Raw genomic sequence first — 27,655 nt, 5'->3', positions numbered from 1 at the left:
CTTGATTGTGAGCCTGTGGGTGAACACTCTTTTTCGTTCACATGCATCTCCCAAAAAACATTGAGTATTGTTGTGTATTGAGTCAAAGCATTTTATATCTGTATTATTATTGTCTGTATTTGCATTAGGGTAAAGTAACTGCCTTTTGGTTCCAGAGGGTACAACTACTATTGGTTCATTTAAGCTGCTGTATTTGGATCCTCTGTCTTATTGGTTTCCTCCAAAAGGCAGGACTGTGATTGCCTGATATTGTTCCCTCCAAAATGTATCCTTCTAGCTAGTTCCCTGTCCCTATAAATGTAGCTCTCCCCTCCTCAGGTCTCAGTCTTGTTGCTTTAATAAAGAAGTGTTACTAGAGAACTGTCTCCAGCTTATTATGTCAAGAGAGCTGAAATCACAAACCCCACGTCACAACAACTGGCGACGAAGGTGGGATCCAGAATGCTGAGGAGCGGTTAAACGCAGCCCTGCCTCAGAGTCCGGATTGTAGCTAAGAACAAGACTCACTGGCCAGCTGAGAAGACGACCCTGCCCACAAGACAATGGAGAGTCCAAGGGTATTGGAGCCCTTCCAGCCATCAGAGCCCCACACGTGGGAAGACTACGTCGAACGCTTTGAGTTCTTCGCAGTGGCTCAAGGGATCACCGATGCCAGCAAAAGAAGGGCCACATTCCTGAGCTACTGTGGGCCTGAGATCTTCAAGCTGGCCAAGGCATTGCTTGCCCCAGCGAAGCAAAGTGAGACATCTCTCAAAGATATTCTAGCCTGCCTAACAAGCCATTTAGTGCCTACTGAGACCAAGATGGCCCGGCGGATGGAGTTTCATAAGAGGCAGCAGCATGCTGGGGAGTCTGTATCTGCATTTCTAGCTGAACTGCGGAAGCTCGCTCAGCACTGCGACTTCCAAGATCTGGAAGAGACTCTCCTGGATCGGTTTATCGGTGGTCTGAGCAGCAAGAAAGCCAGAAGACGCATCGTGGCTAAAGAAGAGGTTACCCTTGCTTCAGCCTTGAAGGAGGCCACCGCCACGGAGAATTATGAAAGAGAGGAGCTTGATGCCAGTCGCAGGGCCCCTAAGCCACAGATAGAAGTTGCGCATGCCATGGACGAGCTAGAGGCTACTCCGAGCCAGAGCCCAGTCCGTGGGGTCGAGTCAGTGCGTCAGGCCTGCACAGTGCACAAAGATCACCGAGGCAGGTGCCCTGGTTGTGGCGGAAACCATGAGCGGAAGAGTTGTCGTTTCCGGGATGCTATGTGCCGGACGTGCGGAAAGACAGGTCGCATCGCCAGGGTCTGTAGATCGGCGGCGTTGGGAGCGACAGGAGCTCCTAGACTGGAGCATCGCAGATCGCCCACAGCAAACCATGTCCTAAAGGACTGCCACTACGTAACGGAGATCAACGGGAGGGTCGTGCAGTTTCCAGCGCAAGGCAAGGTACACGTCAAGGTGAAGATTGAGGGTCAGCTGTGCGACATGGAGGTGGACTCCGGATCTGGATTCACTATCGTGTCGGACCAGACCGCGAGGACATTCTTCCCCAGGGGTAAGTTGTCCCCTCTGGAGCCCTTCCCGGCAACTTTGCAGTCATACTCAGCGGGCCGCATCCATGTCATGGGAATGTGTGCCGTGAGAGTACAGTTCCGGGACAAACAGGCGGTACTCAAACTGGTGATTGTGAAGGGCAGTCGCCCCAGTCTCCTGGGCACTGACTGGTTCCCCGCCCTGGGACTGAGTATATCAGGGCTGAATTCAATCCAAACCTGCCCTGAGATGAGCGAGGCATTATACAAAGAATTTGCTGGTCTCTTTAATGGAAAACTGGGTTGTTATAAAGGGCCCCCAGTTGACTTCGAATTGGACCCTGGGGTGGCCCCAATCCGACTCAAACCAAGGCGAGTGCCATTTGCACTGCAACCCAAGATTGAAGCAGAGCTGGATAAATTGGTCAAGCAGGGAGTTCTCTCACCCGTGGACTCCGCTAAGTGGGAGACTCCAATCGTCACGCCCCTTAAAGCAAATGGGGAAGTCAGGATCTGTGCTGATTACAAATGTACTATCAATAAGGCACTCAGGGGAAACTCATACCCCATTCCAGTTGTATCACATCTGTTGGCTAAACTGGCTGGGGGCAAGGTGTTCGCCAAACTTGACCTGGCACAAGCTTACCAACAGCTGCCAGTAACCCCACAATCAGCGGAAGCACAGACTATTGTCACACATAAAGGGGCGTTCAGAGTTAACAGATTACAATTTGGAGTTTATGTGGCCCCAGGGATTTTTCAAGGGCTCATGGAACGCCTGTTAAGAGGTCTGCCGGGGGTCTTGCCATTTTTTGATGACGTTTTGATTGCTGGAAAAGACCCACAGGAACTGGTTGCGCGTGTCCGTGCAGTGTTGCTCAAGTTCAAGGAGGTGGGGTTGCAACTAAAAAAGGAAAAATGCAGTTTTGGGGTGCCAACTGTGGAATTCTTGGGGTTTAAAATTGATGCATCAGGCATCCACCCCACAGATGCTAAGGTTAAGGCCATCATCGAGGCACCATGACCACAGAACAAGACGGAGTTGCAGTCATTCCTGGGACTTATTAACTTTTATCATTCGTTCTTACCCCAGAAAGCTTCGGTAGCTGAACCATTACATAGACTGTTGCAGAAAAAGAATGTGTGGCGATGGGGGCAGGAGCAGCAGAAGGCTTTTGACTCCTTGCGAGGAATGCTGAGTAGCAAGAGCGTCCTTGCTCATTATGATGAATCGAAGCCGCTGGTCCTGGCATGTGATGCCTCTCAATACGGCCTGGGGGCGGTGCTGAGTCATAGGGAACCGGATGGGTCGGAAAAGCCCATCTCTTTCTATTCCCGTACGTTGTCACCCACGGAGCGCAACTATGCTCAAATTGACAAAGAGGCGCTTGCAATTGTGGCAGGAATCAAAAAGTTCCATGATTCTGTGTACGGTCGTCATTTCTCCTTTGAAATGGACCACAAACCACTGTTGGGGTTGTTCAACCCGAACAAACAAACGCCACAAATTCTCTCCCCCAGAATGTTGCGTTGGTCTATATTCCTGAACGGGTTCCGGTACACCTTGACCCATGTGCCGGGGAAACGGTTGTGCCACGCTGATGCGCTGAGTCGATTGCCCCTGCCTGGCGGGAGCAATGAGGATCCTGCTCCAGCGGAGCACATAATGATGCTGGAAACACTTCCGGGGGCTCCTGTAACGGCTACTGATATTGCTGAGAAAATGAGGAAAGATGCTGTTCTCTCCCGTGTGCTCACTTGGGTGGGGAGGGGGTGGCCAGGTGGTCCGCATGAAGACAAATTCAGGCCTTATGCGACAAGGCAGCACGAGTTATCCATGCATAAGGGTTGTCTCCTGTGGGGAGATAGGGTGATCATCCCAGCACCACTGAGAAACAGGGTTCTTGAGACGCTTCACATGGGACACCCGGGAATGGTCAGGATGAAGTCGCTAGCCCGATGTTATGTGTGGTGGCCTGGAATGGACCAGAACATAGAACAATGGGTACGAACATGCAAGGCATGCCAAGAGGTGCGGCCAGAAGTGGCCAGAGCACCAGTTCACTGGTGGGAGCAGTCCAGAGCTCCCTGGAGCCAGCTGCACTTAGATTTTGCTGGGCCATTCCAGGGGAAGGTCTTTTGGGTTCTCGTCGATGCATATTCCAAATGGTTAGAAGTGGCGATGGTCCCTAGCATGGCATCAGCTGCCGTAATCAAGGTGTTGAGGCAGCTGTTTGCAACCCACGGGTTACCTGAGACCATTGTATCAGATAATGGGGCAGCTTTTGTATCCCAAGAATTCAGGGCATTCTTGGCTGATAACTTCATAAGAGGGGTCACATCCGCGCCCTTTCACCCATCCTCCAATGGGCAGGCGGAGCGCATGGTAAGAACAGCCAAAGAATCCATTGCGCACTTAATGGAGGGTAACTGGTCAGCTCGCATCGCGCGAATGTTATTTTTGCAGCATGCGACACCGTGTACTGCGACGGGCAAGTCGCCAGCTGAGCTGCTCTTGGGTAGAAGATTGGTAACGGTGCTGGATTATGTCCACCCGGATAAAATGCCAAACCGTAATTCAAGAGCAAACCCCCAGGCTGAGACTGACACAACAAGGTATTTCGCCCCTGAAGATCTGGTCTGGGTGAGGAACTATTCACGAGGTCCGCGATGGGTGGCTGGTGTGGTCACCCGGGCTAGTGGACCTGTGTCCTATTATGTGACCTTGGAAAATGGGCGAGTTTGGAAGAGACATATAGATCAGCTGAGGCGCCGGGCGCTCAGCAGGGAGGAGTCTGATAATTCATCCCTGGCTAACGACGCAGAGCTGCAAGACCAGAGTGAAAATGGCCCAGAGGTGCAATCACCAGGGGCTTCAGCAAATGAACCAGAGTCTGCTAGTCCTCAGGATGACGAGGTACAGGTAGGGGACCCTGAGATGTCTGGGACTCCATCTGTTCCTGACGAAACCCCTATAGCAGCCCCCCTACCACAGGTGACACCCAATCCAGAACCGGCAACACCTGTTGTCAGGAGATCAAGTAGAAGTTGTAGGACCCCACAGTACCTGAGAGATTACGTCTGCTGTGCTCACTAGGGGGGTTGGGGTGTTGTGTATTGAGTCAAAGGATTTTATATCTGTATTATTATTGTCTGTATTTGCATTAGGGTAAAGTGACTGCCTTTTGGTTCCAGAGGGTACAGCTACTATTGGTTCATTTAAGCTGCTGTATTTGGATCCTCTGTCTTATTGGTTTCCTCCAAAAGGCAGGACTGTGATTGCCTGATATTGTTCCCTCCAAAATGTATCCCTTCTAGCTAGTTCCCTGTCCCTATAAATGTAGCTCTCCCCTCCTCAGCTCTCAGTCTTGTTGCTTTAATAAAGAAGTGTTACTAGAGAACTGTCTCCAGCTTATTATGTCAAGAGAGCTGAAATCACAAACCCCACGTCACAACAAGTATATTACAACTGGTGCTGTTGTGATTACTCAATACAACAAACTAGCAATTTGGTGTTCATTTATTTCTTCTGAACATTTATATTCCACACTATCCTCCATAGAACTGTTGAACCTGAAATCTAGAATCAGGGATGCCAACTTACATAAAATAGTGGGGGTGGGGAGAAGGTAAGCCCTGCCCCACATAACTGATCACATGACATGGCACACACACACCATTTGAATAGCAATGCCTATCAGCTTGGGGGGGGGGGACTCAGATATTTTATTGGTGGAGCTGAAGGGACCTTGGCCCCTAGGAGTTGGCTCCTATGTCCAGAATTATGCCCCCAACATCATTCCAGAGACGCTGGATTGGGCCTGCAGCTGTGGGAGGTGTGCTTTTTGTTTTAAAGGCCTTTCCTTTGCATGCTTGAAATTGCCCTCCCGAATGCTTTGCTAACCAACAAATACCCGTATTCTGTCTGGCCTTGAGCAAATGAGGTTTCTAAAATGCATTGTGTAACAAATGGCATATTTTCTATCTTGATCCTGGGAAGGAGGACGTTGCATGTGAGAAAAAACCAACTTTCTTCTTTAGTCTGTTTTTGTTACAAGCTTCTGTCTCCTTTATCTTTCCCCTCCTTTAATTCTTCTTCCTCCTTGTTTGCCCTTCATTGTGCCTGCGCCCTCCACGGACAGACTTCTGAAAAACAAACTGGGCAGAGACAGAAGGTATGAAGAAACAGCGCAGCTTGGTTATTCAGAACAATGGCAAAAGGGTAAATAACGGGGACCACAATCTAGTCCTCTTCCTAATATTTATTTATCACAGGTATGTATGTATTGTCATAGATCTAGGGTACCAGAGTATGCTAGTGAATGGCAGAACTTAATAAACGGCAAAATTTAGATAATATTTGGGATATGAAGGGAAAATACAAGCTGCAAAACTGTGCTAGACAAGAAATTACTGGGTTAGCTTATGCAGACCAGCCTGGCCAGGCTAGCGAAGTCAGAGCCATTGAGAAACAAGGAAGAGCCAAGCCCTGGGCCATTGAGGGCCATTGGCAGGGCCGCATTTGGGTTTGATGAGGCCCTAGGCTGCTGAAGGTGATGGGGCCCTTTATGTGTCCAGCTGTCCTTTGTCAACAACAAATTGTTGCTGTTTTTTGTGTGGAATATATGCTATGGTAATTTATGGACCTAATAGGCATCTAAAGCCATTTGACACTGTTGCCGTATGTAGGTTTTATTTTATTTGTTTTTTTATCTTATATTTTGAAAATGTACATCCAGTGTCCCCCCCCCCTTTAATTCTTTTTTGGGGCCCCCAAGATAGTGGGGCCCTCAGCTATAGCTTGTTTATCTTATACGTAAATCCGGCACTGGCCAACCTTCCCTGCTGCTTTGAGGAGTGGACAGAGACAGGAGATTTGGGAAGTTGCCAAATGTGTCCTTTTTGAAATCTAAAGTTGTTCTGGGAGCAAGAAGGAGAAAGGGGGCAGAACTCCATGCAGTGCTGGACCGAGGAGGCTGTACTGAGAGACTGCTACTCTGGACTCAGGTCCTGCAGCTATGAGGAGAAGGGCAACGAGAGAGGCTCTCGGGGTAATCATGTTCTGCACCTCCTCCATTAAAGACTCCAGGTGTAAATATGTGTAAAATAAACCATTTTTCTCAACAACTCTAGCCTCTGCTAGGCCTCAATTATCCCAATGGAAACACAGCCCTGAGTGAGTGCCTGGAACCCCCTGGAATCTTGCTACCACTCGGCAGAGATTGAAGGTGGTGCCCAACCTTCAGGACAGTATAGAATCATAGAATCATAGAGCTGGAAGAGACCACAAGGGCCATCGAGTCCAACCCCCTGCCAAGCAGGAAACACCATCAGAGCACTCCTGACATATGGCTGTCAAGCCTCTGCTTAAAGACCTCCAAAGGAGACTCCACCACACTCCTTGGCAGCAAATTCCACTGTCAAACAGCTCTTACTGTCAGGAAGTTCTTCCTAATGTTTAGGTGGAATCTTCTTTCTTGAAGTTTGGAACCATTGCTCCGTGTCCGCTTCTCTGGAGCAGCAGAAAACAACCTTTCTCCCTCCTCTATGTGACATCCTTTTATATATTTGAACATGGCTATCATATCACCCCTTAACCTCCTCTTCTCCAGGCTAAACATGCCCAGCTCCCTTAGCCGTTCCTCATAAGGCATCGTTTCCAGGCCTTTGACCATTTTGGCTGCCCTCCTCTGTACACGTTCCAGTTTGTCAGTGTCCTTCTTGAACTGTGGTGCCCAGAAGTGGACACAGTACTCCAGGTGAGGTCTGACCAGAGCAGAATACAGTGGCACTATTACTTCCCTTGATCTAGATGCTATACTCCTATTGATGCAGCCCAGAATTGCATTGGCTTTTTTAGCTGCCGCGTCACACTGTTGGCTCATGTCAAGTTTGTGGTCAACCAAGACTCCTAGATCCTTTTCACATGTACTGCTCTCAAGCCAGGTGTCACCCATCTTGTATTTGTGCCTCTCATTTTTTTTGCCCAAGTGCAGTACTTTACATTTCTCCCTGTTAAAATTCATCTTGTTTGTTTTGGCCCAGTTCTCTAATCTGTCAAGGTCATTTTGAAGTGTGATCCTGTCCTCTCGGGTGTTAGCCACCCCTCCCAGTTTGGTGTCATCTGCAAATTTGATCAGGATGCCCTTGAGTCCATCATCCAAGTCGTTGATAAAGATGTTGAATAAGACCGGGCCCAAGACAGAACCCTGTGGCACCCCACTAGTCACTCTTCTCCAGGATGAAGAGGAACCATTGATGAGCACCCTTTGGGTTCGGTCAGTCAGCCAGGTACAAATCCACTGAGTGGCAGCATGGTCAAAACCACATTTTACCAGCTTCTTTACAAGAATATCATGGGGCACCTTGTCAAATGCCTTGCTGAAATCAAGGTAGGCTACATCCACTGTGTTCCCTTCATCTACCAGGGTTGTAATTCTGTCAAAAAACGAGATCAGGTTAGTCTGACATGACTTATTTTTCAGAAATCCATGCTGACTATTGGTGATCACAGCATTCCTTTCTAGGTGCTCACAGACTGTTTGCTTAATGATCTGCTCCAGAATCTTCCCTGGTATTGATGTCAGACTGACTGGGCGGTAATTATTTGGGTCCTCTCTTTTCCCCTTTTTGAAAATAGGGACAACATTTGCCCTCCTCCAATCTGCCGGGACTTCGCCTGTTCTCCAGGAATTCTCAAAGATGACTGCCAGTGGTTCTGAGATCACATCTGCCAGTTCTTTTAATACTCTTGGATGCAGTTCATCTGGCCCTGGAGACTTGAATACATCTAAACTAGCCAAGTATTCTTGTACTATCTCCTTAGTTATTCTGGGCTGTGTTTCCTCTGCTGAATCATTTGCTCCAAATTCTTCAGGTCGGGCATTGTTTTCTTTATCGGAGAAGACTGAGGCAAAGAAGGCATTGAGGAGTTCAGCCCTTTCTGTGTCCCCTGTTTGCATTTCACCATCTTCTCCTCTGAGTGACCCCACTGTTTCTTTCTTCTTCCTTTTGCTACGAACATACCCATAAAAGCCTTTTTTGTTGCTTTTAACCTCTCTAGCAAGCCTGAACAAATTCCTTCCAGTAGCACCTTAAAGACCAACTAAGTCAGTTCTTGGTATGAGCTTTCGTGTGCATGCACACTTCTTCAGATACACTTTAGTGTGCATGCACACGAAAGCTCATACCAAGAACTGACTTAGTTGGTCTTTAAGGTGCTACTGGAAGGAATTTGTTTGGTTTTGACTATGGCAGACCAACACGGCTACCTATCTGTAACTAGCAAGCCTGAGTTCACTCTGTGCTTTAGCTTTTCTGACTTTGTGTCTACACGTGCTGGCTATTTGTTTGAATTCCTCTTTGGCGGTTTCCCCCCTTTTCCATTTTTTGTACACATCCTTTTTTAATCTTAACTCAGTTAAAAGTTCTTTAGATAGCCACCCTGGCTTCTTTAGGCACCTTCCATGTTTCCGTCTCATTGGTATTGCCTGAAGTTGTGCTTTTACTATCTCCCTCTTAACAAACTCCCAGCCATCATGAACTCCCTTTCCTTTTTGTATTACTGTCCATGGGATCTCACCCAGCACTTCCCTAAGTTTTATGAAGTCGGCTTTCTTAAAGTCAAGAAATTGAGTCCTAGTATGCTTGGCTGCTCCTTTCCGCTGTATAGTAAACTTCAGAAGAGCATGATCACTCGCGCCTAATGATCCTTCCACTTCTACCCCACTAACCAGGTCATCAACATTGGTTAGGACCAGATCTAAAATGGCTGTTCCTCTTGTTGCTTCTCTCACTTTTTTAGGCATTATAATCTTATTTATTTATTTATGATGGGTGGACAGCTTTTCTGCTGAAAGGCTGTAGCTCAGTGGTACTTTTGCCTGCAAAAGTTCCCAGGTTCAAGGGCTGGGAATGGCCTTTGTCTGAAACTCTGGAGAGCTGTTGTCAGTCAGTGTTGGCCGTCATGAGCAAGATGGAAGAAGGGTCTTGAGGGTTAGAGCTTTGTGTTCCTGGAGAACCTCCCAAAGCACTTTCCATAAAAGTGCACTTCTTCTCCAACAATATGGATTGTTTATTGTGCTGAATAGAAGTTATAAAAACAGCTGCCTCTTTTACCCTGCACTGTTACTCAGGGTCAGAGAGGCATCTGAGGCCCTGGAAGGCAGAATAACTTCAGGAACTGTGACTTGTCCCTCCTTCTCCTTTCTTTCCAATTTTAAGAATAGTTGAGTCTCCAATCTGTAAAGGCCACAAAAACCTGAAATGTCTCTTTCTGATTCTGTAGGGTAGTTTCCCTTTAAAGAAGTCTCTGGTTTCAAATTTGTGAGTTGTGGTTCCTTTTTTTACAGTCTACACATACTGTTTACATTTATTTAGTTTGTCCTTAACTTGTGGATGAAGTGCTGCATCAAAAGGTCTTTACTCCAGAGTGTTTGGTACAGGTATAGTCTTGTAAAGGTTTTATGCCCTCTTAACAGGTCAAAGCAACTCATGTAAAGTGTTCATGGTGCCAAGTGTCAATTAAGAAACTATAGGTTCTCTTTTTTTAACATGGTCCTTTTGTTCACCAGGCTTTTAGGTCTTGGATGGTACAAGGAAATTGTCATAAACACTATGCCATTACTCTGGAGGTATTTCTGGAGATATAACTGAACCCTATTATCTCTCACAAGATCTTCAGAAACAGGGCTCCATAGCAAAAACTGAGTACACGAAACAGACAGCAAATGCTATTCTAGGCTACACCAAGAGAAGTAACAGTACTGCTTTTGGAGTCCCGTGTCCAATTCTGGGCACCACAATTTAAGAAGGATTCAAGTTACAAGAAAGGAGATTCCAACGAAACATCAGGAATAACTTTCTGATGGTAAGAGCTGTTCAACAGTGGAACAGACTCCTATGAGAGGTGGTGGAGGTTTTTGGGCAGAGGTTGGATAGCCATCTGTCATGGATGATCTAGTTGAGTTTCCTGCATTGCAGGGGGTTGGAATAGATGGCTCTTGGGCTCCCTTCCAAGTCTACAATTCTTTGATTCTATGTTCCAATTTTTGCAACAAATGTCACTTCAGGTCACTTTAATTTTATTTAAAATATTTTAAAGGTTAGGGTTAGGCACATATTTCACAGCCAAAGAACAAAGATCACAGATTTTTCAAAAATGTATGCAACCCCCAAATTACCAAACTATGCTTGGGTTCTCCTCTTCCTTTCCTCCCCCTGCAGTGCCCCCCGAATTTGCTCTGGAAATTGAGAGATTCTCTGGGGCACATGGAAGTGGGGACCAGGGGGGTGGCGGTGGCAGAAATCTGAAGGGGGAAGGAGAGAAAGAGCAAGTCTCATTACATCCATTGAAATGATTTTGCCCTCTGTGACTTGTCTATGACATACTGTTTGTAATTACCTCAGCTTGTCTCCATCTGGCCACCACAGTCTTGTCAAAGTAGCTGTTTAGTTAGAATCATTCCCAAATAAAAAAAATCAAATATTTTATTTATTTATTAAATATATATACCACCCTTCATCTGTGGATCACAAAGTAGTTTACAGTATAAAAACACAAAAAATAATGATAAACAAAACAAGAAGCAACACCACCCTGTAAGTTTGATAAAACAACAAAATTATAATTATTCACTTACTACGTAGAAGTCCTGGAAAGCATGTTGACTATCTGTCAGTGTTCCAGTATCTTCGTCTTGGAAGGCCTTCTTTTAACTAAATGGGCCTTCACTACTTGGTCTTTCCTTATGGGTGCTGCCCATCCTGAAACGGAAACCATCCCTCGCGTGTTTGTGTAATGATAACTTCTCCTTCATCATTAGATTTCACTTCATCCTCTAGTCTAGATGGGGTACAGGCAAGCGAGATAAGCAATCAGCAGTCACATTTGTGGCTCCAGGAAGACAGACAGTTTCAGAACCGAAGTCCATCAACTTCACAGTTCATTTAGCAATTCTTGGGGTGGTCTTATTAGAACCTCTTGCGGTAAAGAGGACTGACAGAGCTCTATGGTCAGATCTGAGAATAAATTTTATATCCTGTAAGTAATTGCTTATCTACATTTACCTTTCCACTACATTGCACTTTCCAGGTATGTTCTGTACTTTAAAGCTCCAAGTGCTATATTTTTTTTGTCCCAGAGCTTTCCCTGTGAAAAACTGCTCATTAAAGCAGAATCAGAGCTAATGGCAGTCTGCAAAAAAACGAATTGCCATTTGTTTCAGCCGTGAACCGCCCTGAGATCTCAGATGAAGGGAGATATGAAGGGCAGTATACAAATTTAATTAGTAGTAGTGGTGATGATGGTGGTGGTGGTGGTAGTTGTAGTAGTAGTAGTAGTAGTAGTAGTAGTAGTAGTAGTAGTAAACCTGGAAAGAGTGGGGCAAAAGGTTAGTGTGGATAAGCCCCAAGTCCTGAAATGTCTCCCACCTCAGTCACATGGGACTCGGGGCCCATACACACTTCTGTTTCTGCCTTGATTTCAACTCATGGGCCCAAGAGGGGTTTTTATTTGTCCTGCTGCTTTCCCCAGGAAAACCTGCTCTTTGCTGCTGAATCAGAACAAACATTAATTGGGTTTTCTGTGGATTCATGTTTGTTCTGATTCAGCAGCAAAGAGCGGGTTTTCTCAGGGAAAATGGCAGGACAACCGCTCCCCCCCCCCACATATTGGACCTGTGACTTGAAATCACTTGAAATCACAGGACGAGCAGAAGTGGGGGTGGGCCCTCAGTCAGTGTTTGGGAGCAGCAGTGGAATGCTAAACTTTTGTGAAATGTTTTAGAATTTCCCACTCAATTTTTACACCCTTCTCACAGAGATAGCACAAAGGGGGCTATTTGTGCAGCATCTTGCTTTACACACTTTGAGCAGTGTTTGGAAAATCCAAGGAAAGACCAACAAGTGTCTTCATGGTCTGGCTCTGGAGCTTCATGACTCCTTTTTACTACACAGATTTTTACTAACCCTTTCTAAGTGCACAGTAGGATCACCAGTGAATTGTTTGAATTGATATTTCTTATTGAGTAGCAGTTCACATTGCTGAATTTTTTCGGGGACATGTTTCAGGATAATGCCATCTTCATATTAATTCTTGCCATATGCTAGGATACTGTCATGGAGGTATGTAATACCTGCAGCCTCTCAAAATACTGCATGGACAACATGCTGGAACACCGATGTGGCAGAAATCAAACTTTCTGGCATGTGTCCAGATATAAATAAGGCTTCTGGAGTGATAAAGGCAGCATGCATGTGGTATTTTTCTACCGAGGAACCTGGTGATAGTACAAGCATAGAGCAGCAGTTCCAAAAGCTTTCGCTTCTTTGAGAGTAAGCAAGCTCTCACCGATATGGGACAGAGAATGTCAGTCCATAACAGCGTTTGATTTGTGATTTGACTACAACCATGTGGCATACACATTCTGAGGCATCAACAAGCTCAGTGATGTTAGCATTGTATAATTTGAGAATCCCTTGAGTGGCTTCCTCAGCTCATTCCTTACCCTACGGTTGTGTACACACTATACCTTTAAAGCCCATTTGAAGCACATTATTTCCCACAAAGAATTCTGGGTACTGTAGTTTGTTAAGGGTTGCTGGGAACTGTAACTCTGTGAGGAGTAAACTACAGTGCCCAGAATTTTTTGAGGGAAAGAATGCACTTTGAAAGTGCTTTAAAGGTACAGTGTGTACACAACCATAGCTGCAATGGCACAGATTTTTTTTCCAGCTGAATCTTGTATTTGAATTTTCTGGTGACCCCTGGAGTGTCTCTGAAGACTTCCAGAAATGCAGTGCATATTCCTGCATGGGAACTCTCGGCCATTTGTAGGACTGGTTCTATGCTGTTTGAAGTCTGAACCAATTTAAGAGCTCTTTGATGGTTTCATCCTAGTATGGTTATGCTCTTTGGGGCCATATACACTTTTCTTGAGCAGTGTGACCTTTGTGTTCTGGACTCACAGTAAAAATGATAATGATGGGAGACTAACAATACCCTCTGAGATGTATGTCTGAAGGATGTAGAGAAGGAGAAGTAGCAACAAATCTCACAGAGTGCAGATGATCAGGAATAATGGTGTTTGGTGAGCTGAAATCTACTAGCATCCACAATGCATTGTCACTTAACTCACAATCAGCAATGAGAAAAGAATGGATTTCAGTAATATTGAGGACACTGGCAGAGTTGTTCAACACCATGGAAATTCTGATACATTATGATTTAGCAAAATGTTCTTTTAAAATTGTATTTCTTGCATGTTGTAGATTTTGCCAGGACACATGTAAACATCTGTGTTTAGGAGTTCCACACCAGTAATACTGATCAGCCAGTTTGCGATTACAAAGAGGCAGAAATTGAAGGCATTTTCTTTGGGGTTTTCTTGCTAATAGTCTGATGCTGTACTAAATATCTGGAGATAACAATCTAGCAAATAACTATTTAGAACAGCGAAGAGCACTTTTCACCTCCCGAGCAATTTCAGTTGTTTTTTCAAGACTCAGACCCTTTTCCATGAGGAACTTCTCATGGATTTTGGGATTATTTGTCTTAATTGCAGTTTGATCCTCTGTCATCTCATCTGCACAAAGAAGTACACAAGTTCCACTCAAGTCATGCAGCTCAGCTCTACATTGGTCAAAAGACTCCTGGGGTATGATCATATGAGAATGTAATTTAAGATGTTCTGATACATCACTCAACATGGAATTAAAATCTTCATCCAGGACCCATATGACTGCATTGTTGCGTGCTGCATCTTGCAGCCTTCGTGGCCAAGGCAGTGTGTAAGCAGAGCCTTCTCTGTTCTGGAGAGAAGACATTAATTGCTATAGCTAGTACATAATTACTGAAAGAGAAATACGACTTCCATTGTTCCCATGGGAGCCTGGGATCACCAGCAATGAGCAGGAAGAAAATGGGGGTAAGATCTGTGACATGTTTGAAAATAGCACAAGACAGGCACTCATACTGCAGTTGTGGTTCCTAGATGAACAATAGAAACTGTGTCCACACAGAGGCATTATTTTGCAAGCAGGATGTTCAGTTTGATTTTTTGCATTCGCAATTTGCCTGCAAACACCCCCCACTCCTATTTCTCATTCACCATTGACCTTGCTGCTCCATCACTTACTGTCCACTTTAGTGGGTGAAGCCTGTTGGAAAAGAGCCCTGATTTGTTCCTCCCTTCAGTTCCTCCTCCACTCCCTTTTTACATTCTGGGCTCATATGCAGGTATTTCTGTACTTGGGTGTACACATTGCCTTTCTGAAGAAGAAAAAAGTCCCTAGAAAGATGCAAGATCACAAAAGTAAATGCTTCACAATGGACAAACAAGTGGGTGGGAGGGCACTACCCAGTTTTTAAAAAACCTTGCTGAGAGTTTTGCACAAGACTTAAATTTGCCTAAATCTCCACAACTGTGTGCAAGTTATCCCAATGTCCCCGGAAGCCTCATTGCTACCTCTTGAGACCTCTTTACCTTGTGATGTGTAACCACTCCAATCATTCTTCAGTGCGGATTATTTTATTTGCGGCCATAATTATATGCCCTCATGAAAATCCATATGCATTTAAGAGGGAATGTCTCCTAATATACATACCGTATTTTTGCAAAGCAGTTTCCCCAAATAGAATGCATTTTAATGTTTGTTCATTTTTACTAATATCTTGTTACAGATTTGCAGGGGGCAAGGATCCCCCAAGATTCCTGGGTGCCAGGTTCTACTCATAATGTCTGAAATTAGAAAATGTGGGGTCAAGCCAAGTGCCTCGGGAGCTAGGCTTACAGTCTGCCATCTAAGAACAAAGACACGTGATAGCAGTGTCATTTCCCTGACAAAAGGTGAGACATTCAGCATTAGACAAGAAAGGATTACCAGGGACATGGTGTCACCACAGGAAAAGGGTCTGGAAGTGGAAGGGGAGGAGTTGTTTTCTGCAAAGACTGTTGGGAAGAAGGTGGAAGAAAGCAGAGCTCCTTGCGACCCTCAATGGAGAAGGCTGTACAGTGGTACCTCAGGTTACATACACTTCAGGTTACATACGCTTCAGGTTACAGACCCAGAAATAGTGCTTCAGGTTAAGAACTTTGCTTCAGGATGAGAACAGAAATTGTGCTCCGGTGGCACGGCGGCAGCAGGAAGCCTATTAGCTAAAGTGGTGCTTCAGGTTAAGAACAGTTTCAGGTTAAGTACGGACCTCCGGAACGAATTAAGTACTTAACCCGAGGTACCACTGTACTCAGAAACCGGGGGTCACGACTGGCTGCTACTTTGGACCCAAGCTTGCTGAAGCTATGAGAGGAGCAACGAGAGACCATCTTGGGGTGTAATGTTCTGCACCCTTCCACTGAAGGCTTAGCTGTAAATAGGCATAAAATAAACCATATTTCTTCCATATGCCTTGATTTTCCAATGGAAACACAACTTTGGGTGAACACTTGGAACCCCCTGGAATCTTTTTACCTCTTGGCAGAGATTGTGGGTGGCGTATAACAATCTGCATTTTTGTCCACACCCTGCCCTAGTACAGTGGTACCTCGGGTTACATACGCTTCAGGTTACATATGCTTCAGGTTACAGACTCTGCTAACCCAGAAATAGTACCTCAGGTTAAGAACTTTGCTTCAGGATGAGAACAGAAATCATGCTCCGGTGGCATGGTGGCAGCAGGAGGCCCCATTAGCTAAAGTGGTGCTTCAGGTTAAGTATAGTTTCAGGTTAAGAACAGACCTCTGGAACAAATTAGATTGCAGTCTTGGACTTATTGGCCCTGGAACCGGAGGCAGCCAAGGCAAAGCAAGAGTAGTCATGCTTGACATGTGTGAAGCAGAAAGGAGGTCCCATCTGTCCTGAACATTTAAAGCAGTATCACTTTAATCTGTCATTGCTTCCCCCAAAGAATCCTGGGAAGCGTAACTTGTGAAGGGTGCTGAGAGTTACGAGACCAGGCCTGGCCCACCCATGAGGTGGGGCGAAGCAGCCACCTTGGGCAGTGGAAGTCCCCAAGGCAGAGTGCCCCATGGGCCCCTCTGCTGCCTCCACCTCTGATTTCTGGTGAGATCTTGCCGAAAATCAGTGCTGAAGCAGGTGTGGTGGGTGACACATTGTAGAGAGGAGGGCGGGGCAGCAGGAGACCCTGTTTTCCTCACAGAAGTACAATTCCCAGAGTTTCCTGTGAAGAAGAATTGATTGTTAAAGCACTCTGGCAGACTCTCTTCCTCCATTCTCCCAAACGATGTGGTATGTATTTATTTAGAGTATTAATATCCTACCCTTCAGGATGACTTGCAATAAAATGGTTGACATAGTGCAGTTAAATTGCTGTCTGTTGTGTTTGGGTGGCAACATATACAGCATTTCTACCTATCTCCATTCTGCAATGATGGAGAAAGAAGTCAAATTGTTTTCCCAGACCAGTTGAGAAAGTTATGTACAAGCCCATCACAGAGTTCTACATACTGTGGCAAAGGAGAGTGATTTCTAGACGAAGGGTGGTCAGAAGGTAAACTGTAATCCACTGGTGGATCACTGACCAGTTTTGGGTGGATCACTGAATGCCTGCTGGTTCCTGGGATTCTTCTTGCAAAGAATAACCAAAAGTGCATTCTCAGGATCACAGAAATTCGACTCATTAAGTGTTACAAGATCCTGAGCATACACTTTTGCTTTATAATTTTTAAAAGGGATCACCGGGCTTCTAGATTTTTGAAAATGGAAGTCAGCGTTTCCTGATGCCGTTTCAGGGGTAAAGAACAAGCTGAAATGCCAGCCCAGCAGTTGGATGTAGATGCTAGCAGCCTTGTCCCCTGAAGTGCAAGATGGGCTGTTCACATAAGCATCTTGAGTTGATTTTCAGGAATATGTTAGCAGTGATAATTGATTGCTACACATTCCGCAACATTTTCAGGGCAAATGGTATTTCTTGTTACTGGAATGTAGTGACACTTGCTTTTGATAATATCGGCCCTCCACTGTGCTGGTCCCTGAGAACAACTTTTAAATCCTACAAAAATCTCATCCGTGCCATTGGGGTGTATTACACCAGGCACCGTGCTTTGAATAGTTTATTATGAGCACAAGAGTGCTAGCAGAAGCTTCCTTTTGTCAAATCTCCCAAGTTATTTTGAACATTGTATATGAAAGTTGTCTGAGAAACTGTTTCCTTTCTTATCCATCTTCACACACCTCTTTCCCCACCCCCACACTGTGTTTCAGCAGGAAGAAAGCCAAAAACAAAAAAGCAGAAACCAATCCATAAATTGCAACAGGCCATCAAGGATTCTGGAACAATAGCCCAGTCTCCCTCCCACGGGTCTCCCCATATACTTGACACTAGTTTGCAAAACCAATTAAATCCCCAGTGCCACTGATGTGAGACGTGCCCAGTGAAGCAGAAAGGATGGGGATAAAGGCTGACAAGGAAGGAGAAGAGGGGCATGTTGCTAATTGTGCCCCACCCCCTACAATTATGCCTCTTTGCGAGAGCAGTCCTGATCAGAACCATGGGATGCATGTGGCTTTGATGTGTGTGTATTTGTTGTGATGAAACAGCACTGGGAGATGTTTGGGGAAATAGTCATTTGCATTTGGAGTGGAGCTATGGGATGAAGATGAACAGTTGCTTGGGACAGTGCAAGTTGGTGTGTGCGCACGGATATGACAGTATGCAACTAGCCAGCTGAGATCAGATAGTATAAGAAGGTTGGTATCCAGCACTCATCGAGGAGGTTGATTTCTCTCTTTTTCCATCATCATATGTCCATGAGTCCATGACTCATTTCTGAGAATCCAATAGCTTGTCTGTTTAGAACATGCAAGCCTAGGTTTTGGTGCTCCTGTTGCCACCTCCCAGTTGTCCAGTGGATCCAAGGCTGGGAAACAAAGAGCTAAACTGATGATAGGAAGCAAGAGATCAAGCAAGGATTGTGCCCCAAACTGGTCACAGTTCACTCTATAGAGAAACTGGAAAGGGAAGAGGTAGTGAGCAAGCAAGCAATGATTTGGGGGGAGCAATGGGAGAGCCATGTGAATAGAGAAACAATGGCAGACAACCACCACAAGATCTGTAGGGTCTAAGAAGTCTAGTGAAGGAAGTGCACTAAGTCCTATAGTTTATTTCGACCTCTCTCTTCTGCACTCCATCCATGTACAGTTTGCAGTATAAATATTCTTCATAGCTGCTTCTTCTGTTACCTTTACTTTACCATATCAGCCTTAGCATGACAAGACCATTCCGAGTGCAGGAAGCAAGGTATTGTTCTGCCTCAAATTGTATTGTATTGAAAAACCAAATGCTTTCCCCCAACAATAGGCCATGTGTATATTGATAGATGTTCTGATTTTTGGATTATTGGGTAAAGTATATTCTTCACAGTTTTATCATCTCCTTAGCATGGAGGTGGCATTTGGATGGTTCTGGCCATTCAGCCTATTTCACAAAACTATTTTTAAAAAAAAGAATAAAAGGCTAGAGAGCAACACTGTGGTTTGATCCTGCAGTGGAGTGCAAGCAATCAAAGTGATAGCAATAATGTCAGTCTACGTGTGACTCCTTAGAAGTAGGTCTCATTGTTTTCAATGAAGCTTGCTCTCAGGAAAATGTTATTGGATTACAACCTTGTTGTAGCTTTGACTTCTAATGCCTTCTTAGTCTGATAGCAGTCTGAAAAGTGTCTGAAAGCTTGTGCAGTCACTGAGAGACTGGCATTTCTCACAGAAGGTGCTACACAAAACAGTTATTTGTTGTGTATGCATGCTCTCTTAATTTGCTTATCTGCAGGCAAGTTTAAAGTTGCTCATTAGTTTACATGCAGAGTAGTCCAAAACAGACTGGGAGGATAAAAGGCAGATGTTTGGAAAGTTTTCTGGCCCAAATGAAATCAATGAATGTCTCAGATCCCAGGCAAATGTCGCAGATCTCCAGCAAACACCAGGAAAGTAGATCAACAGACCTAGATAGTCAACTTTCATTTAATAAGAAGTAAATTTCTATCCTTTATAGATACATCTATTCTGAATAACCTTCTCATGAAGCCTCTAGAGATTCCCAAGTATGATGTGCTATCAAAATTCTAGGTCTCATTGGAATTGAAATAAACTTTCAAAAGTAAAGTCAGTGGGACACTTCTTCAAAGAATAGTGTTATAAGTTTGAGGGTACCAGACTCCCCTAAATGTCTGGGTCCAGTAGGGGTTAGAATTTAATCAAGGCAAATGTAAAAATATAAGCCCACTCAGTTTCCTGATCAGGTAATCACCTAGGAATTGAGCCATTTAGAGAACAAAGGGAAGGTAATGAGCCATTAGGAAAGCCAAAGAATTATAGAATTGTAGAGTTGGAAGGGATTCTGAAGATCATCTAGTTCAACCCCATGGAATGCAGGAATATGCAGCCGTCCCATACAGGGATTTAACCTGTATCCTTGGCGTTATCAGCATTATGCTCCAACCAGACGGCAAATGGGAGGGACCCCTCCCTCAGCTCAGAGTTAATTAGCAGGCAAAGGCAGAGTTTGAAGTAGAGTCTTAGAGTTGAATTTGTGTGATGTAATCTAGAGGGGGGCAGGAAGGAAAGCAAGTTGGAGAGAGGGTCAGAACACAATGGCTGATATTTGTTTTGAATCCAGAGTTGTGTCTATGGGAAGCAAGACTTTCTTGGGGTGTTTATGCTGCGAACCCCTCAGTCGTAAGCTCAGGTTGTATATATGTGACAATAAACCATATGTTATAAAGTTGCCACAGTCTCAGCTGTGCCTCACTCCCAAAAGGAAACACGGACCCTGTGTAAACGTGCCTGGAACTCCTGGAATCTTGAACTACTCAGAGATTGGGGTGACATCCTACAATATGTATTCTTTCCAGTCCAAGTACTGCGCCCAAGTGGGAGAGCCAGGACATTGCCTCAACAATCTGGACTTGTAGAGTAGCTACCTTTAAGCCTAGATAGTCCATTGATTCATTCTGTCAATTTTCAAACTCAAATGCAAATGGAGCAAAATGAGTTGGACACCAAGGCTTACAATAGTGGCATTGCCATTGGTATCTAATCAAGCCATTTAAATGGCTTCAGTGAAACAATATTTGATATGGTTAGAAATACCCAATGATCATTATAAGCCTTAATTATCTCCCACAGAAAATTCAGCTTTCAGTGTTGGTATCAAAACATGGAAAAGAGCAATATACATGATCTTTCTACAAACCGATTATTTTTTGTTTTAGGTTTGGTTTTGGGGGTGGTTGCTTTTTTGGTCAATCATACATTTTTGAAACTTAAGGAATTGCTAATAAAATCCCATTTCTGAATAGGTTTCTTTCTTGACAAACTTAGGTTACATCATTTTAAAAAACTTAATATGGACAAAGTTCCCAAAATATGAATCTGTAAAATTTATGAAGAAGTAGCACACGTTGAGTAAAAATCAAAATAAAAAAATCAAAATAATCCTGGGCTGGACAGAAAAGGCCTGTAGAGATCAAAGGGCTTTCTGTGGTTATCCATTGATTGTTCTCAATAATAATATTAGATAAACTGCGAGAAGTGAGGTTATAGGGAACCAGGCAGAGGGCCTTCTCGGTAGTGGCACCCGCCCTGTGGAACGCCCTTCCACTAGATGTCAAGGAAATAAACAACTATCCTACTTTTAGAAGAGATCTGAAGGCAGCCTTGTTTAGGGAAGTTTTAAATGTTTGACCTTTTATTGTGCTTTTAATTTTGTTGGGAGCTGCCCAGAGTGGCTGGGGAAACCCAGCCAGATGGGTGGGGTAGAAATAATTTGTTGTTGTTGTTGTTGTTACATTCCAAGGCTTGAGACTGAGGCCAATGGGCATGATATTGTTATTATTAATTAAATTTGTATACCACCCGTCCTCTATTAATAATAGTAGTAGTTGCAATAGCAGTATATTTTGCCCTTCCTCCCAAGAGCTGGAGATGAAGCACATGATGTCACCCCTTTGATCCTCCCAGTGACGGCCTCGGTCCAGTATATCTGAAGGAGCGTCTCCTCCCCCATCGTTCTGCCCGGACACTGAGGTCCAGCACCGAGGGCCTTCTGGCGGTTCCCTCACTGCGAGAGGCCAAGTTACAGGGAACCAGGCAGAGGGCCTTCTTGGTAGTGGCGCCCGCCCTGTGGAACGCCCTCCCATCAGATGTCAAAGCGATAAACAACTACCTGACATTCAGAGGACATCTGAAGGCAGCCCTGTTCAGGGAAGTTTTTAATATGTGACATTTTAGTGTATTTTTCATCTTTGTTGGAAGCTGCCTAGAGTGGCTGGGGAAACCCAGCCAGATGGGCGGGGTACAAATAATAAAATAATAATAATAATAATAATAATAATAATAATAATAATAATAATAATTATGACTCACTGCAGTAGCTGAGAGGACAGTGGCTGAGACTAGATAAGCACTAATAAACCAAAACTCTATTCAGACAAGACAGAGATATGGATAGTAGGTGATTCATCTGATCTGAGAGCAAGTGTTCATAATCAGGGCCAGCCTACTCGTGAGGCAAGGTGAGGCGATCCCCTCAGGTGGCAGAATCCACAGGGGCAGCAGATCCAGCCTCCAAGGAATGCATTGTCTGCTTCTACAGTGGCAGCTATGGCTGTGGTGGGCTCCCTGGAGGACACACCTGCCTCCTCCTCAGCAGCCTCTTCTGAAGCCTCTTGACAAATAGGAAGCACTGCTGGTCTCTCACCCCTAGGGAGGAAATGGCAGGGGCTGCCCTCTGGGGGTCTCCTGGACCCTGACCCTGCTTGCCACAATGCAGAGTGCCCCCCCCCATGACAGCCTTTGATTCTCACCTTTGTGTAATGCTGATTTGATTTACACCTCTTGTTCCTGAGATAGATCTTTATTCCTCACTTGTTCCTGAGGTAGGTCTTCACTCGCCCCTTCTTCCCTGGCAGGGAGGATGCCATTTTGTGGTTCGCCTTAGGTGCCAGAATGTCTTGGGCCGGCCCTGTTCATCATGTTCTGGATGGGATTATATTTGATGGAATCAAGTTCACTGTTTTGGGTGCTGTCAGATTCAGCCCTGTTTTTGGATGCCCAAGTGACGTCAGCAGCATGAAGCACCTCCCACCAACCTATGGCTGGTGCACCAGCTGTGACCATTCCTGGTCAGAGAGAACTTGGCCACTGACCAGGAGGAGAACAAGTTCACCATTTTGGAGTGAATCTAACTAGCTGCTCCCAATTCACCATCTCACTGAGAAATTAGAGGTGGCCATTTCAGTGACATTTTGGGAGATGTAATTTGACCCCTAAGAGAGGGAGGTGGATGAACTTCTTACCTTTCCCCTTTTCCTTTCCTACCATTTTCATTTTTATAACTTAAAAAAAGAAGATGCTGGCTATTTAAAGGTTTAAAAGGAAGGGGAAAGCTGTAAGGAGTTCTAAAAGAAAGAAGGGGAAAGGTAAGCCTCTTCCCCCAGAAAAGGCACAGATGTTTCCTAACCACCCTGTTATTTGCATCTGCTTTGGAGTCTGCCTCAGAGTGCCCACCCCCACCCAAATCAAATGGACCAGCCCTAGTGCCCCCGGTTCCTCAGCACGTACCTGCAAGATCAAGCCACTGAAAAGAGCAAAGAAGAAAGATTGCGTTGATGTACTATTTCTCCTGTGAGAAACCACGAAGACACGATGGCCCATGCCCACAAACAGCAGCTCTGAGGCAATCATGTACTATTAGAATGGTAGCAGTGACTTATTCATAGGAATGGCAGAGTGTTCAAGCAACAGAAGACAGCAATTCCAAAGGAAATGTGCCAAGAGAGGTTGAAGAGGATTCCCAAAGGACATCTTAGAATGGTACTCTGCAAATGATAGGCAAGGAATTTGCTGTTTTGGCCCGAATGGAATACCCAAATTGCAGACCCCACAAGTGTCCCGATTTAATTTGGGACATCCCGAATTTACAGAAGCTACCCTGGCTTCTAATCCCAATCCAGGATGCCCAGTTTTACCCAGAGGCTGCTCCAGGAGGGACCTTCCCAAGGCCACTCTTGGCGACTGAGCAGGAGGCCAAAGACAGTGAAGGGAAGGAGGGGGCAATTGGGTGGGCAAGGAAGGCGTCAGTGGTAAGGAGGGGGAGAGCGATGGAGATGGGGGAGCCCCGAATTTACTTACAAAATATTGGAGGGTATGAAATTGAATTGTGGCAGAACTGAGCCACTTAAAATCCCAAATTCACCCAGCTAAGGTGAAATATACTCGGAGTCGAGAGTGGATTTCATGCTCTTTATTCAGCTCATAGTGGTGAGGAGGAATGGAAGTTCCCCCACAATATCTGCTCTATATACATTATTTACACAATGGGCTGCACGTGATTGGCTAATTCTGGGATTCTCCTGTAGGCCAATCAGGTTGTGGATTCACTTCCACCTGGAGCTGGATTGGGTGGCTCCTGCGGACCAGTCATACTGCTGCATTGTTCTAGGACCAATCAGACTGCTGCATTCTGAATCCTATTGTTCTAGGACCAATCAGACTGCTGCATTTTGGATCCTATTCAACTCAGTACATAACATAAGGGAATCCCATGATTGCTAAGCATACTCAGGAGTTTTTGGTGAGGAAACTGGATACCCCTCTCTACATGCATACTGACGCTCTCAAGCATGCACACCAACTCCATGGGGCTGAGGCCTCTATGGCTCCCACCATGTCTGCTGGGACAGGGCTTAGCCCCCCCCCCCCAATCTTGAGGGGGCAGAAGAGGTCTGGCAGGAAGTTGCCTCGGGCTATGCAACGTTGGGAGGTGCTGCATGGACCAGCATGGACTGGTGGGCGATTGTCATATTAGGAGGAGGACTGATTGGCATCTTCTGATGTGACAGTTGTCACACATGCAATGTGTGATGAGCATGACATCATGTGCATGTGCATTTTGCACATGACATCAGCCCCCCCCCCATGTTGGGTGCAACTTGGTTCCTGTGCTCTCAAATCATTCTAAAATATTAGTCAGACAAGGCTTGCCTCTGCAGAAGCCATGCTGATTCTTATTCAGCAAGACTTGTTCTTGATAATATTTAACTATGCTTTTTACTGGTTTACCCAGGAAGTACATTAGGCTGAGCAGATGTCCCCCTGGGCCTCACTTTAAACACTGCTGCTACTTTGGCCACTTCCCAGTCCTCAGGTGAGGAGGTCAGCCTTACAAATGAGCAGGCTCAGTAGCCCCAGATTATAGAGTGATTGTCGCAAAAGAAAAATGGAACCCTGGGTGAGGGGAAATGAAATGCCTTGTTTGGACAAAATGGCTGTCTGGAATCCAGAACATGAGCCTTCCATTTAGATGGGATATATTGCAACATTTTTTTTTGCAGGTCCCACTCATGAAATCATTTGTTGCATGACTGTAATGTACCTTTCACAAGATGAATCTGGCTACAATAAAAATAAAGAAATAGACATAGTCCCTTTTTAAAATGAACAATTAATGAACTGCTCAGAATTAATGTTTGTCCAATTATACACTAGAGAACCAAGATGTACTAAAATACAGGACAGATAATTATGTTCTATGAAGAGACATTCAGCTTTAAGAGGGGAACAAATCAGCTTGGTTGAGAACGTGATCTTGGATGTCCAAATTCATTTGCACCTTTTCTGTGGCCACTGGGAGATTTGAGCAGACTTGAAGTACACTCGAAAAACAAATAGTGCTCGCTTGCCCTTTCAGACTGGAGTCGCCAGACGTGAGCCAGAGAAGCTGGTGGCTGTGAACAGTTAGAGCCATCCTATCATTACTAAATAATTCAAAGTCAGTCTCTCTCTCTCTCTCTCTCTCTTTCTGTCATGGCACTTTCCTACATGAGAAGATTGTGATAGCAAGACAGACTTGGAGAAGACAGAGCAAAGAAGCTTGTGTTTTTGCTGCAGCAACCCTTCCTGCCTTTGCACAGGGTTTGTAAAACAACAGTGGTTCTCACTGAAGCCATTTCTCCCCCTCTGGTGCAGCCTCCGTTCCACCAGCAAAGGTCAACCCGTTCTCTGTTCAAAGCAAAAGCACACCCCCTGGTTATCAGATTTAGGAATTCTGTAGGGAGGCTGCAGATGGAATATGTTTAAAACAGGAAGAATGCTGCAATTCTCCATGAAGAGAGGTTGTTGAGGTCAACACGTAAAAAATCAGAGAATGCTGACAAGCTGTGCGAGTACAAGGAGAGTGTGGTCAGTTTGGAGTGTAAAAAAAAAGGAAGGCAAGTCACTGTGTGTGGGAACCAGGGAGGGGGTGGGGTGTCAGGGGGCGCAGAGCGAGGAAGAGAAACTCAGGGATCCAGGTGTGCTGATTAGCGAAGGAGAAATACGATTAGGAGGTAAGAAATCAAAGACTGTGTGTGACTAATGGAGGCATATTATCATATGGGTTTTTTAAAAACTTAAATGCAGCTTTCACAATTACTCGGCTGGTCCACCTCCAGATAGTTTTAAGCATTGGGGAGGGGAAAGAGTCAGAACTGATTCTGATTCTCGGATAACAAACAGGAATCAAAGGTCGGACTTTCAGGTGCTGTTTTTGCTTTTTCATACCAGGAACCATAAACCTCTCCGGATTGCAATTAAGAACACAAAGCTTGCATTCATAGTTGAGACCAAAAGCCCATCCAGTCCGGTCAGGGGCGGCCCATCCCATTTTGCCACCTGAGGTGAAATGGGAAGGTGCTGCCCGGCACGTGCACTGTGCACCATGTGCTGTGCACCCCCTTGCCTCCCCCACCAAAGCCTCACTTCGTGGGGTTGTGCAGCTGTGGTTTCTGGGTTCCTGTGAGATCTCTCAAGCCGTAGGAGATGTCACGAGAGCCCCCCCTGATTTAGTGGGGTTCTTGTAAGATCTCGCTGGAAGCTGCCACAGCTGCTCCTCCATACTTCTCCTGGGGCTGGACAGGCCCTCCTTGAATTTCAGTGCCTGAGGTGGCTGCCTTACTCTGCCTCCTAGACAGTCCCAGCCCTCAGTCTGGTCTTCTGCCCCATGTCTGGTGCTGGCACACAGAGCAAGCTGAGCCGGCCAGCTGGGATGCAGGGACAGTACCAACATTGGGGAGTCTGGTGGGTCACTACTGGGATCTGATGGGAATCAGGAAAGGAACAGATGAATTTCTCCCCTACTGACCTGTATCCTCGGCTTCCAAGCAGGAGTTTTTAGCATTGGATAAAAGCAAGGTGTGTTGACATGTTTGCCTTTGGTGTTTTGACACTTCAAAACACATGCAAGTAGTGCCTGATCCTTTTGCTCTCACTACTCCTATGCATTATATAAGAGTTGTGGCCGGTGTCAAGACTTGAAATGGGATGATCCTAATTCAAGTCCTACTGCAGCAAAGGGTGACCTTGGGTCAGCCACTGGCTCTCAGCCTAACCTACCTCACAATCATCATTTCCATACATTACTTGGGAGAAAATCCCGGCTGGCCATTGTTTGTACATTTTCTCACTCCTGTAGTATGTGCTTGTCACATCCACACCGCTGCATTTTGAGGCATACCACAAAATGTTATGTGTGAAGGGACCCTCTCTGCACCAGGCCTTTGTGTCTGACTGTTATTCCCCTTACATGTCCTATTCCTTCTGGAAGGAGGGAGTCAGGGATCTCCATGACAAATGCACACTAAGCCATTTTTACATGGCATGCACCTTCTGCATAGAGAAGAGTTGCTTCTCAGACTTCTCTTTTCTCTTTCCCCCCAGCAATAGGAAAAGGCAATTTCAAAACAATTTCCCACTTTCTTCTTCCTCCTCTTTCTTCTTGGCATCCCCCCACTGCTTGATGCTTGCTGCCCCTGTTGTGCTGGTGCACACATGTGCAGCTGTGCTCTTGGGAGTCAGCCTGTACTTCCTTCGCCTGGGCAAAAGAGACGATGGCTTCTAAAGCAAGGAAGAACACCCTGCTTTGCCCCCGCTCTCTCCCTCTTGATGTCTCTGTGAGTTTAGAGCTGGTTTCCTTCCACTGGGAAAACACATTCTGGTGCTTCCAGGAGCTGAACACTGCTCTCTAAAACGACGAAACCATCTCTTCCCCTGACAGAAGCTGTTATACGCTTGGGCCAAGATGCAAAGAAAGCAGGAGAAGAAAAGCTGGCTTTAAAGAGTGTGAAGCTGGGCAGGCTTGAT

General features: G+C 45.4%; 1 protein-coding gene and 2 long non-coding RNA genes across 3 annotated transcripts in view; 2 read left to right on the top strand and 1 right to left on the bottom strand.

The window, feature by feature from the left end:
* STING1 (stimulator of interferon response cGAMP interactor 1) overlaps positions 1-27,655 on the bottom strand; it is a 157,874-nt gene that overhangs the window by 71,495 nt on the left and 58,724 nt on the right. The gene's annotated exons all lie outside the window — the stretch shown is intronic.
* LOC309347977 lies at positions 5,573-16,191 on the top strand. The gene is made up of 3 exons (XR_014159100.1): positions 5,573-5,797; positions 15,204-15,537; positions 15,772-16,191. It is a non-coding gene; the product is annotated as an uncharacterized lncRNA (long non-coding RNA).
* Positions 25,809-27,655, top strand: part of LOC309347970 — a 30,921-nt gene continuing 29,074 nt past the window's right edge. Inside the window, exon 1 of the long non-coding RNA XR_014159092.1 lies at positions 25,809-25,863. This is a non-coding gene — a long non-coding RNA (uncharacterized lncRNA). The remainder of the gene's footprint in view (positions 25,864-27,655) is intronic.

The sequence above is a fragment of the Podarcis erhardii genome (genome assembly GCF_964252035.2).
Source record: "Podarcis erhardii genome assembly, chromosome: 8".
Classification (NCBI taxonomy): domain Eukaryota; kingdom Metazoa; phylum Chordata; class Lepidosauria; order Squamata; family Lacertidae; genus Podarcis; species Podarcis erhardii.
This window is presented reverse-complemented; position numbering and strand designations above follow the sequence as displayed.